We start from the raw sequence: 14043 nt of genomic DNA on the forward strand, positions 1-14043 counted from the left end.
CCTAATCAGATGATGAAAGTAGCTACTAAACACCTACCTACCATGGTAATAAGTGCTATGTAAATTAGTAAAAATAAATATTTGACATGTGTATATCCATATTTAGGCAAATTGACAATTTCTGGTACTGATATGAATTTCTACATTATATGCAAAGTTTCCCAGCTAAGAACAGAAAGTATACTGACTTTTTACTACAATGTCATTTCTATCAAAATTAATGATAAAATCAAGTAGTATTAATCAAATTGAACTAGCACTGGTAATAGGAAAATATAGTTAGTTTTTTTTACTGCCATTGTTTGACAAAAGCACAGAGCTTGAAATAACATAAGAGGAAGAGAACACAACAGTTACAATTGGCACTGTGAGGAAAATTGCAATAATTTATCTGAATACTACTGAAAATAGAAGACCAAATGAAAAATAGGCAATTTTTGTTATTGAATTGCTAACTGATATCTGTAGAAGCCATTTATTTCTTGTTTCTATGTAAAATAGACAAAAAAGATTGAATATGTATTTATTGATTATTAAAATATGGTGCTCATCAATAATATCTGGCACATTTACAATATTGACATTAAACACAAAAAACTTGCAATAATCAAGTTTAAAATAGAACTCATTCCACTATCACAGCTTACTCAGGAAAGGTCTGAGGGGAATACTGTTTAACAGTCATTTTTATTTATTTGTTTTATAGATATAGAATTGGCTGAATGTTCTGAAGGTTAACAAACTCAGTCTTTTCTAACCAGCATTCATGTATTAATGTGTTATGAAAAAGAAGTCTAAAAGGGCCCAATAAAGGATTAATTCATCCATATACCTAATGATCATTGAGTTAATTGATTTGCAAAACTAAAGAAATGATGCATTATAAAGAGTTAGTTTGTGATCTTAATGATACTTGGAAACTATACAATTGCTTATTATTTTTTTAAATGAAAGTGTGTGTTGTGAGAAGATAGTCATAAAAATGAGGTAGATTCACAGGACTAAATTTAGTGCTCAGCTACACCATTCTAAAACCAGAGTTGGGGTCTGAACCTGAGAGGAAGATGTCATTGTCAAGAGGAGATGAGGTTCCTGAGCACCCTCTTAGTAGATGCTGAGACCCTAAATTTGGAGTGATATAAATGAAGACTTCTATTAATGTACAACAACTTAGCACAGAATTTGGAACCTAGTCTGTGGGCAAAAAACCCCATGACGCCTTCCAGTTCTACACTGACAGAGAGGCATGAACTTTGTTTCCTCTTCAAGAGATGTCCCTCTAGGTGCTCCACTCCAGGTGATGGTGCATCCCTGAGCCTTTGCTCGGAGAGTTTTGCAGCAGTGCCTGTAAGGGTTGCACAAGCGCTGTGCCTACCTCGCGCACCGTTGGCGCTTCATCTAGCGTGTGCGCGACCTGGACTCCTCAGTTCCTTCTAAACCATCCCTGGCCTGAGGTGGAGCTCAGCAGTCCCGTTGAAAACCTTTGTTTCCACTAGATAAGTTTAGATAAATTAGTGAGTTAGGATAGTTTAGACAAGTTCAGATTCAGTTATTAGAGTTACGTCCCCTATTTTAAAAAAAAGTTTTATTTTTCCATCCCTTACTATAGTTAGTATTAGGTTAGGAAAATTCCTGATTCACGAGGATTTAAAAGATGCACGACGTGCAGAGAAGCGATGCCGGTGTCAGATGGACAAACTCAATGTGTCTGTTACCTGGGGGAAGATCACATTCCTCAGAAATGTGCCCACTGTAACAAACTGATGGCTAAGGCACCCAGGGATAGAGACCTGAGACTTAAACTCATCTTGATGGAGAAGTCATTAAGATCAGCCTCTGACCCGGGGCAGGAACCCTCTTCCCAGCATAGGTCACCAGTCTCCTCACTGCCAAGGTCCCCGGTGGCCAAAAAAATCCACACAAAAAATGGCCATCCTCTTCACCACATAGAGCAGACCAACACAAAACAGTCACCCACTAAATCGTTCTCATTGGTGCCAGCCACGCACTGGCTCAGCACCTACAATACTCCGGGCACCTCCAGCACTGTCTGATGCAATCAGCACCTTGCCCTTCGGCACCGAGGCTATTGGCATCACGCCACTTTCTGCAACACAAGGAATTGTTGGTCTCCTGGATCTCAGAGTCCCCTTTCTTAGGCACTGATGTCTCACCGGGGCCCGCGGTACCACACCAACATTTGTCTCCGATAGCATCACAGCTCTTGAGTGATGAAGATGAGGAAGTTGAAGGAGTACTCTCCCCTCACCATTCCTCCCCAATAAGGACACCTACGGCTGCTAGACCTCTATGACCGTGGTCCTCATATGCTCATGACATCCCACCATGGTACGATCACCCATGGATAGCACCACCCAGGCCCTTTCCTGGTCACTAGCCATATTGGAACCCCTGGGAGTCTTACAAAAGACACTACAGCAGGCACCCCAGCCCACGAAGAGAAGACACCAGATCCTCACCTCCACCTTCAGAGACAGTAGCGACCGAGACAGGGGATGAAGCCATGGCAGAGCATGAAGAGGACACTGCTCCTGATACCTCGCCAACCCATAACAATTTGTCGTCCTCACCAGACAAGGCTATTATGCCTCCACCAACCACGGCAGATGATTTTACCCACTTCCAAGACTTATTCAAAAGAGTAGCCAATGAGCTCAGAATTGCTCTTCCTCCTCCAAGATAGCATTGCCAATCAATGGGGGTATCATGGACCACAGAAAGATGGTGTGGCAAACTCCAGCCACCATACCTACAACCTGTAAAAGGGTGGACAGAAATTATATTATATTCCCTTGAAGGGATCTGAATTTCTATTCACACACCCAGAACCCAACTTGCTGGTAGTGGAAGCAGCCAACCAAAGGGGCAAACAGCACCTTCGATCCACCCCTTTTGATAAAGATAGTAAGAGTTTGGACCTATTCGGCCACAAAGTATACTCTCATTCCACGCTTCAGTTCAGAGTAGCAAATTACACGGCACTACTTGCCAAAGATGACCACAGGAACGATGGCAAGTTTATGGATTTTATTAATGAGATTCCAGAGGAAAAGAGACCATTTAAATTTCTGGTCTGACGGAAAAATGATTGCACACACGGCTCTACGGGCCTCACTAGATGTTGCGGACATGGTCACCAGGTCCACCGCTACAGCTGTGGTTATGCAATGAGCCTTGCGGTTTAACTCCTCAGGATTCCCATGGGAGATACAGAATACGGAGGAAAATTGTTTGCAGCCAAAACCAATGAGGTACTGCACACTCATGGGCCATTTTCCGGTCCCTCGGCATTCATACACATGCCACAAAAAGGAGATAATACAAGTATCAACCATATCAGAGGAATAGATACCCAATGTAGACACAGCAACACCAGAAGCCTTACAAACACCACCAACAACGACAGAGACACAGACCACAACGACGACACCCTCTACCACCAGCAGCATCTCAACCTCCTTCCTCTAACAAACAAATTTGAAGGCTTGGTCGAGGGTCTGAAAGACCTCTCCTACATTCCAGTGCTTACACCATCCACCCATCTATTTGGAGACCATTTGCTCCCATCCTATCTGAAATGGGCTGCCATCACCACAGACAAATGGGCCCTAGAAGTCATCCATACAGGCTATGCCCTTCCTTTCCATACTCCCCATACCCTCCCATCCCTCTTCAGGGACCCCTCTCATGAACATTTGCTATGCCAAGAGGTAGGTCATCTCCTCCAATTAGGGGCAGTGGAAACTCCCCCTGTGTTGTGCAGGAACAACCGGTTTTACTCCCACTATTTTTTAACAAAAAGAAAAATGGGGGAGGCGACCTATCCTCGATCTCAGGTGACTGAACAAGTTCGTGAGAAAGCAACGGTTCAAGATGGTCACCTTAACATCAATAATATCAGCGCTGGAGCAGGGGGACTGATTTTCAGCCCTTGACCCGCAGGATGCTTATTTTCATGTTAGGATACACTCTGCCCACAGGCGTTTTCAGAGATTTACTTTGGACACAGACCACTATCAATACAAGGTTTTACCTTTCGGCCTGTCACCACTGCCTCGTGTTTTCTCAAAGATCCTCACAATAGTAATGGCGCACCTGAGAAAACAAGGAATAATATTTCCTTATCTGGATGACTGTCTCTTAAAGTCACACACTCGATCAGACGCCATTCACTCTACCCAAACGACTGATCTGTTCACCGTTCCGCCACCAGTAGATAGATTGCTTCCAAAGTCTGTCTACAAATAAACAAAAAGAAATCGACAATAGAACCAGCTCAGTTAGAGTTTTCCTGTGCTTACCTCGACTCGATGGCAGTGAGGGCATCTCTTACATCTCTACCAATGCCAAAGCCCCTACCATCCTAGGAGGGCACTGCTCTACAGTCACCATGTGGAGCACCCACAGGGACATCTCTTGAAGAAGAAAAGAAAGTTACTCACCTTGTGCAGTAATTGAAGTTCTTTGAGATCTGTGTCCTGTGGGTGCTCCACTAACTACCCTCCTCCCTTCTACTTTGGAGTTTAAAGCAGACTCTGTGGTAGAGAAGCAATTGAGGAATCTGCATCACGCACATGCTAGATGAAGCACCAAAGGCATGCGCGACCCATATGAGCGCTGCTGCAAAACTCTCCAAGCAAAGGCGCAGGGACGCACCATCACCTGGATTGGAGCACCCACAGGGACACACATCTTGAAGAACCTCAGTTACTGCACAAGGTGAGTAACCTTCTCTTTGCCTTCTTATCTTTTGTCTAGTTGTAATGCTCTGGAAGCCTTGATGCTTCACATGGTGATGCTGTTTTCTCAGTGGATGCAGGAGTAGAGGTTGATGCATGTCATGTGGATAGCTCTGAGTGTGTTTGAGCCCAAGAATTTCCTTCAGTACTTACTACATCTTGTGCTTTACACACTCAAATGCTCATAGCAGCATGGCGGGAGAGACCGAAGTGATCTTTACTACCTTAGCCTATATTGATGCCTAAATAATGAACACACTGAGATTGAGACAAAGAACAGGAGAGAGACTTTAAATGTAATAGGTGGTTGATACTGGAAATGGGTAAATTATCTGGGTGCATCATTCACATCTTAACAGGAAGTACAACATTAACCTCTGAATTGTATAGTAAGACCCACATTCTTTTGCTAAACACAGCCCGACTAGCTGATCTGTGCACCAAAGAGATCTGTGGGGGATTGTGTGAATAAATATATAATCCTTCATCACCAGGCCATGAAGTGTCAATTTATCAACTGTTACTGCATCTGCAGTGTGGTAGTAGCCTTGTGTATGTTATGTTCCCCCTTGTGGGAGGATTAGCTAGTGAATCAATGTAGTCACACATGCACCAGCCTTACCACTCTTTTGACTTTTTATGCCTGCTCAACACTCCTACAAGGCAAATAGGAGGTTCCTACAAGGAACCCCCTATTAAGCACAGTTCCCTAAAGCCTACATAATGGACCCTCGAAATCCTGCTCCTTCTCTTGCTTTTGGGAACCTCTGATGCTGTGGAACGGGACAGAATTTTCCTTTAAGCGAGAACCTGATGTGATAAGCATTAACAACTCATGCTTTCTTTGACAATGTGATGTATTTCCTAAAGTCCAAAAAATGGGAAAGCTGTCAAAGCACCACTAGGGGATTTTGACTTTTAGTCAAGGTTGTTTTAAAGCCGAGAAACTGAGCATTTGATTCATGTTAGGTTTCCAATGCTGAAAAAAAATATTTGATTCAGGGGGTTTTGTGTTATCTAGAACTTGATTAATTTATCCCCAGCTTTTGTTTGGCTGTGTGGGGGAAAAATTGCATCACTAGTAAAAACAGCATGAACTTGTTTTTTCATTAGTTTTACAAAAAGTAAAATAATTGGGGCTGGTCTATTATCTGCAACTGTTTCGAGAGACAGGTAGTTTTCCGGGGCAAAAGTTGCTGCTACTTTCTGTGTCGGTAGGTGGGCAAAACTGAAGAAATTTTGGTTTGGGTGTTAATGATAAAATAAAATGAACCCAAAACTGAATTCTTTCCTGAGCTCTGGAGACTGGGTCTTGGGGACAGGGCCCTTCTGTGTCATTGACATGCTGTGGTAATGTTTGCACAAACCATTTCTCAGGAATCCTGCCTCATAACTGAGTTTCTAAAAATATACACACACTTAATTATCTGTCCCTCTGCGGTTAGCTTTCTGAGCCTTTTTGATTCTGTTCTCCAAACTTTGAGTTCAATGGAAGTTTTGCCAAAGTAAGGAGTACAGAATAGATTGGAAGGGAGAGATTTGAAGAGAAACTGATGGTTTGGTAGTGGTCTGTATTAAACCTGCAATAATGATGTCAATTCTGAAACAATATCTTTATCTCAAATATTTGTATTTTTTATATAAAAGTATTTATTGGTTTTGTTGCCCATATTTGAAATAAAAAAGTATCATTGGGTCACCTGGTTCAATTACTGCCACAGGCCTGCTGGGTGTCCTTTGGCAAAGGAGCTTACCCACTGTATGCCTCAGTTATGCCACCTGTATAATAGGGATACTGCTTCTTCCTCCGTTGTAAAGTGGTCTGAGAGTTACTGACAAAAAGAACGATAAGAGGTAGGTGTGACGCTGGCAGACTGGGTGCCAGCTCATGCCAATGCCCCAGGCAGGCCTCACTGAACACTGACAAATGCATAGCTGGAAACCAGTCTTGCTTACCTGTGTGTTAGCATTATCAAAATAGAGATTAGATGTTAAGTTGACAAGAATGTGTTTAGATGTTATGAAATGTCTGTAGGATGCTGCTTGTATTGAACTGACTTATAACCTTTATAGCTCATCATATAAAGATATATTGAGTGTTTGCATTGTAAACCTCTGTAATTGTGTAACTCACCAAACAGGCAAAGCAGCATTAATTAAGGTAAAGTGCTTGTCCTACATACAAGATAGCCTGTTGAAGGCAAATGAGGTATTGTGTAGCATCAAAGGACAGAGGCCCTGTTGGCTGCATTCCTAATTCCCCCCAGGAAAGAGAGATTTGGGCATAAACTCATCCCATCAGTTTGGACTCTGGCGAGGAGTGGATAAAAACCTCTGATAAGGAGAAACTGGATCTTTTCTGCTGTCTGGACTCTGAGGGACTAAGATTCCTAAACATAAGCAAGAGATCCCATGCTGCTTGGCATAGGTTAGCCCTAAAAGACATTTTGAATTGCGAGTTTACTACAACTCTGTCACCTTTTGGAACCATGGACTGTAACTCATTTGTATATATATGTTGCCTGCTTTAACCTGTAAATAACGCCCCAATTTCTCTTTCCTAGTTAATAAATCCTTAGTTAGTTTACTATAGGATTGGCTACAAGCATTGTCTTTGGTGTGAGATCTGAGGTACAAAATGACCTGGGATAAGTGACTGGTCTCTTGGCCCTGGAAGCAACCTGAATATTTTGTGATCGTTGTTGTAAGTGACCATTTATCGCTAAGTCCAGCTTGCCTGGCTGGCAAGATAGACTGGAATGCCCAAGGAGTCTGTGACTCCATGATAATACTGTTATAGTGCTTCAGGAGTTCATATTTGTTTTTGGGTTGGTGAAATCTAATTGTAGAACATACCACCATTTTGGAGTGTCTGCTCTGCTTTTTGACAGTCTGCCTTGAGGTTAGCAGTCACGGTTGTGAGCCACCCCAGACAGTGTGACAGTAGGTACTATTATGAAATAATCCATGGTTGAAATAAAAGTTTGACCAAAAAATACATTGTATCTTGAAACTTGCCAATGTCAGTGTAGCAAAGTGAAGACTCACCGGTGCAGCGCCTCCTGCTGGTAGTCTTGGGAATTAGCGCAACTCCAGCTCTGGAGCACCCTCTGCTGGCTGGTGTCTCACCTGCCTCAGGCCCTGTGACCCTCCCAGACCCCAGTGCCCCTTTACCTCAGGGTTCTGCCCCAGCAGTACCCCCACTCTCTGGGTCTCCCCTCCCCAGGGGAACCCCCATCTTCTAAGCCTACCTTGCCTCAGTGGCTACTGCCAGTCATTATCTAGCCCCCTTTCCCTGGGGCAGACTGCAGTCTATAATGGCCACTCACCATTGGCATTTGCCTTTGCCTATTCCCAGGCTGTATCTCTGCAGCCCCAGTACTTCTGTAGACCTTCAACAAGGCCTGCAGCCTGGGGTTTTACCAGGCTGGAGCTCCCTTGCCCTATTCCCCAGCACTGCTCCAGTTCAGGTACCTTCCTCTCAGGCAGCTAGCCCTTCTTCCTCCAGGGCTGGAGAGAATCTCCCCCAGCTCCTGGCCCACAGCCCTCTTATCAGGGCCAGCTGGACCCTAATTGAGCTGGCTACAGCTGTGGCTGCTTCCCCAATCAGCCTAGCTTGGCTGCTTTTAACCCCTGCCTATTGGAGTGGGGCAGCCATCCCACTACAGTCAGGCTTTGGAAGACTCTTGGAAAATTCAGGTTCCAGAGGTATGGGCCTTTCTAAAAATGTCCTGCCACCAGACCTGGAGAGTTTAATCCTGGGAAACAATGGCAATAGCAACCCCATGGATAATAATGTTTGTGATGGGGCATAGAGATATCTGCATTTAAGGCTTTACCAGTGCCCTGAATTGCTTCCAGTTAATTCTTCATCATACTTAACCAAGATCTATTTCCATGACTCTGACACTGATGATTCTTAACGTCACTGCAATCTAAAAGTTATGAAGTGGCAGGTCTGAAGGTCCAATAATTAGCTTATACAGATAAATGAAGTATCAAAGTATGTAGATTTGTGTTGTAACAATAGTCAGCATATTATCCAGTTTAACAGATCAAGTATAACAGAAAGTATAAATGTCTTCAGACATTTGAATAATGTTTTATTTCTTCAAGTGATGGTCCCTATTGTATTCCACTGAGGGCTTACGCATGCGCACCATGCCTCTGGAGCCGGAGACTTTGAAAGTAGTGTCGGTTGGTCTGCTCATTCTCCCTGGCTTGCCTCATGGTTTCATCTGAGGTGATAAAGGGCAGGGTGGACTGATTGAATCACTCGTTCCTTCTCACTGCCGCGTGGTCCAGGTTGGAATGGTCAATGTTCTCCTCTGTGATGCACCTTTAAAAAATTGTACATAGTTTTAGAATTTTGAGATTTATAATGGTTTTAGCTGTTTTATAGTAGTTTTAGTAGTTGTAGTGAATAGGATACATAGTTTGTATCTCTGTAACCCCCCTTCCACTCCAATATCCACATGTGGGTACTGGACTTTGCTGAAGACTCCAGGCTTTAAAATCTGCACCTCCTGCCTGTGTTCCTTCTCGGTCAGTGATGAATCAGTGCTGCCTCTGCTGCTTGGGAGAAGCCCACATTGCATCCAGGTGTGGTACCTTGCCAGTCGTTTGCAGCTATACCCCAGAAGGCCAGGTTCTCCACCTCCGGAAGCACCCACTTGTATCCAGGCCGGGGGACCACCCCCTGTACATCAGTCTGAAACATCTATGAGTGTGCCTCCTGTTAGTGAGTCCAGATCGGCACCAGTGGTACCATCACTATGGACCCCACTGTGGGACCTAGTCAGAAGGTAAGGAACCATGCCCTTAAGTATAGTGTTGTCTTCCTTGAAACCAAAGAAAGGGGATGCTCCTTCCATGAGTTTGAGTCATGGAGAAACACACTGTAAAGTGCAAAAACACAAGAAGTCTCACAAGCAGGGCGATCTGGCGGTCACAGGTCCTGAACCGCAGGTACTGTCAACTTCAGCACCTCAAAGTGTGGGACCCACCTGCTCTGGGGAAGTCCACCATTCCACCACCAATACCATGTAAGGAGAGGGAACCCTTAACACCAGGGAGATTAGGAAAAGCACCCAAGCCCCAGGACTTGTTTGTCTTGGAAGAACCAAGATCACCATGCTTGCTGGGACCCTCCACCCTTAGGGAGATGGTTTATCCCCCCTCATGACATGCCACAGGTACAAGACCCTCACTGCCCATTCTGACAGTCTATGCTCTTCTGCCAACTCTGGAACTGGAGTCCAAATTTTCATCTTCAGAGGAGTTGGATGATGGGCAAGGTACATTCATCTCTTACCACCAGCAGGGATACTCCAGAAGACCATCTACATCATGCCAAAATCCTCCAGTGCAACCACCATGGGACCATTAGTTCCCCGTGCCATGGGGCCTGCCAGAACACCCTCCGGATCCAGCATACTAGCCCTACTGGGGGCCTTTGTCCCCATACTCCCCCTCAGAACCTGCCCGGGAAACTTCATCTGCTTCCCCATCGTGGTCGCCTTTTGAGTAAATGCTTGGAGCCAGTGTTGGAAGAGAAGTCCCTCAGCCTGGTTCCCACGGTGCCGCCAGAACCAGAGTGATTCCCATCTTCACCAGACAAGGCAGTGACTTCAGCATCCCCTTCACCTCTAGATGACTTCAGACAATTCCAGGACCTCCTGTGTAGAATGGCAGGGGAGCTTCACATTCCCCTAGAGGAAATCCAGGATACACAGCATAAACTCCTGGATATCCTCCATTTGTCGGCACTAAGTTGAGTCATTCTGTCAATACAAGGTTCTTCCCTTTGTACTCACCACTGGTCCCAGAGTCTTCACCAAGCTTTTCTCTGTTGTGGCAGCCTACATCAGGTGTTATGGGGTCCTCTTATTCCCATATCTTGACGACTGGCTCCTGGCAGCACAATCCAAAGGTGAAGCCCAAATTTCAACCTCCATGTTGCTTAGCCTTCTTTCCTTCCTTGGAGTCAGTATCAGCGTTGAAAAATCAACATTGGACCCCCCCCACAATCCCTTGATTTTTATAGGGGCCAACATCAACTCAGACACAGCATGAGTCTACCTACCACAGGTCAGGTTCCAGTCTCTGCAAGAACTCATAACGCGTATTGTCAACAATCCTTCTGTCCCAGACAGGACTTGCCTGTCCCTCCTTGGCCACATGGCCTCATGTACATGTGTCACTGCCTTCACCCGACTCCACTTTCACTGCCTCTAGATGTGGCTCCAGACAATTTTACTCACCCAAACATCATGACATGGACTTCGTGCTAACAGTCTCCCCCAGGATGCTCTCATCCCTACAGTGGTAGACGGACCCACATCATGCCTGCATTGGGGTTTGCTTCCTCCCGAGACAAGATGATAATCACTGAAGCATCCCTCATAGGCAGGGGAGTGTACCTGGGCGATCACATGATGAGGGAACATGGACTCCTCGGGAGTCCAGAATGCACATCAACATTATGAAACTCTGGGCCATAAGGAAGGCATGCCAAGCATTTCTTCCATTCATGTTCCCATCACATTCTCATCATGTCAGACAACACCATGACTGTTTGTTACATCGACAAACGGGGTACAAGATCAACTGCTCTATGTTCAGAAGCAGTCAACCTTTGGAATTAGTGCATCTCCCATCAGGACCACTTTCAGGGTGATGCTCTCATACTCCCCTGGTCAGACCAAATCAACTAGCCCGTTCCTCCTCTTCTGATCCTACCATGTGTACTCAACAAGATCAGATGAGACAGAACAGTCATTCTGATCACCTCAACATCCTTCTTGTTTGATTTTTGCCCTTCTTTAGTTTGCTGACTTTTCCCTTTGTAGATCAGCCAGTGATGGAAATGATATCAGTCGTTATTTTGGCTTGAAAGTCTGCAAATATATTCTGCTTGGTCCGATTCTAAAACTACAAAATTTGAGAAATAAAAGAAATACGTAGGTTAATTAAACTTCATTCTGAAATCAAGCATGCCTTATTTTGATAACATGTTATCTAAGAACATGAAAATGGCCATACATATCTATTAGCTCTTTTGACTGCCTCTGCATGTCGAGTTCAGAGAACTATCTATGATGGCTCAAAGATCTTTCTTGAGTGGTAACCCCATCATTTTATATGTATAGTTGGGATTATTTTTCCAATGTGCCATTGAACTTCATTTGCCATTTTCTTGTCCAACCACCCAGTTTTGTGAGATCCCTTTGTAACTCTTCAGTCTGCTTTGGACTTGACTATCTTGAGTAATTTAGTATCATCTGCAAGTTTTGTCATCTCACCGTTTACCCTCTTTTTCCAGATAATTTATGAATATGTTGAACAGCACAGGTCCAAGTACAGATCCTTAGGGAACTCCTCTATTTATCTCTTTCCATTGCTTAAAAGTGAACATTTATTCCTACCCTTTGTTTCCTATCTTTTAACCAGTTACTGATCCATGAGAGGATCTTCCCTCTTATCCCATAACTGCTTACTTTGCTTATGAACCTTTGGTGAGGGACCTCAAAGTCTTTCTGAATGTCCAAGTACACTATACCCCCTGGATAACTCTTGTCCATATGCTTATTGATACCCTCAAAAAATTCAAATAGGCATGATTTCCCTTTACAAAAGCTGTGTTGACTCTTCCCCAACATCTTGTGTTCATCTGTGTGCCTGATAATTCTTTTATTTACTGTAGCTTCAACCAGTATGCCTGGTACTGAAGGTAGGGTTATGGTCCTGTAATTGCCATGATCACCTCTAGAGCCTTTTTGAAAAATAAGCAGTACATTCGCTATCCTCCAGTCACCTGGTACAGAGGCAGATTTAAGCGATAGGTTACATACCACAGTTAGTAGTTCTGCAGTTTCATATTTGAGTTTCTTCAGAAATCTTTGGTGAATACCCTCTGGTCCTGGTGACTTATTACTGTTTAACTTATCAATTTGTTTGAAAACCTCCTCTACTGATACCTCAATCTGAGACAGTTTCTTAGATTTGTCACCTAAAAGAATGGCTCAGGTGTGGGAATCTTCATCACATTCTCTGCAGTGAAAACTGATGCAAAGAATTAATTTAGCTTCTCTACAATGGTCTTGTCTTCCTTGAGTGCTCCTTTAGCACTTCAATTATTCAGTTGCCCCCCTGACTGTCTGGTAGGCTTCTTGCTTCCGATATACTTTTTTATTTTGCTGTTTAATTTTTGTCTTCTGCTAGTTGTTCTTCAAATTCTTTTTCGCCTGCCTAACTGTGCTTTTACCCTTGAGTTGCCAGAGTTTATACTCCTTTCTATTTTTCTTAGTAGGTTTCGCCTTCCAATTTTTAGAGGATGCTTTTTTGCCTCTAAACTGCCTCCTTTACTCCGTTTAGCCATGGTGGCATTTTTTGGTCCTCTTACTGTGTGTGGTTTTTTTTTTTAATTTGGGATATGCATTTAGTTTGAGCCTCTATTATGGTGTTTTTAAATAATTTCCATGCAGCTTGAGACATTTCAGCCTTATGACTGTTCCTTTTAATATCCATTGTTTGCAATATTGTTTTAGCCCTGTTGGTCCCAGGATAGTAGAGAGACACCGTGGATGAGATAATATCTTATTGGACCAACTTCTCTTGGCTAAAGAGACGAGCTTTTGAGCTGCATGGACCTGAAGAAGAGCTCTGTGTAGCTTGAAAGCTTGTCTCTTTCACCAACAGTGAAAGATATTATCTCACTCATCTTGTCCCTTTCAGTTTCCATTTAACTAGCTTCCTCATTATTGTGTAGTTCCCCCTTTTGAAGTTAAATGCTACTGTGGTGGGGTTCTTTTGTATTTCTCCCCCTAGAAGGATGTTAAATGTAATTACATTATGATTGGTATTACCAATCAGTTCAGATATATTCATCTCTTGGACCAGATCCTGTGCTCTATTTAGGACTACATAAAGAATTACCTTTCCTCTTGTGGGTTCCAGGACAAACTGCTCTAAGAAGCAGGTATTAACGGAGTCTAGAAGTTTTATCTCTGCATCCTGTCAGGTGGTCAGCAGTATATTCCTACTGCAACATTCTTACTATTGAAGCATGGAATTTCTATCCGTAAGAAATTCTATAGTACAGTTTGATTCATTTAAGATTTTTACTATATTTGACCCTCTGCTTTCTTTCATATATAATGCCACATCCCTACCAGCATGACCTACTCTGTCATTCCTATATATTTTTACCTTGGTGTAATGATGCTGCCTTTGGTGGAACACAACTGAGAATACCAATTCAAGACAAATTGCTTAGAGCAGG

The 14043-nt window shown here is 43.5% G+C and overlaps 1 protein-coding gene across 1 annotated transcript in view; it reads left to right on the forward strand.

The window, feature by feature from the left end:
- The window catches only part of LOC112118973 (cytosolic carboxypeptidase 6), a 1367858-nt gene that overhangs the window by 190859 nt on the left and 1162956 nt on the right, over positions 1-14043 (forward strand). The gene's annotated exons all lie outside the window — the stretch shown is intronic.

The sequence above is a fragment of the Terrapene carolina genome, unplaced genomic scaffold, assembly GCF_002925995.2.
Source record: "Terrapene carolina triunguis isolate 2854851 unplaced genomic scaffold, T_m_triunguis-2.0 Scaffold104, whole genome shotgun sequence".
NCBI classification, from domain to species: Eukaryota; Metazoa; Chordata; order Testudines; family Emydidae; genus Terrapene; species Terrapene triunguis.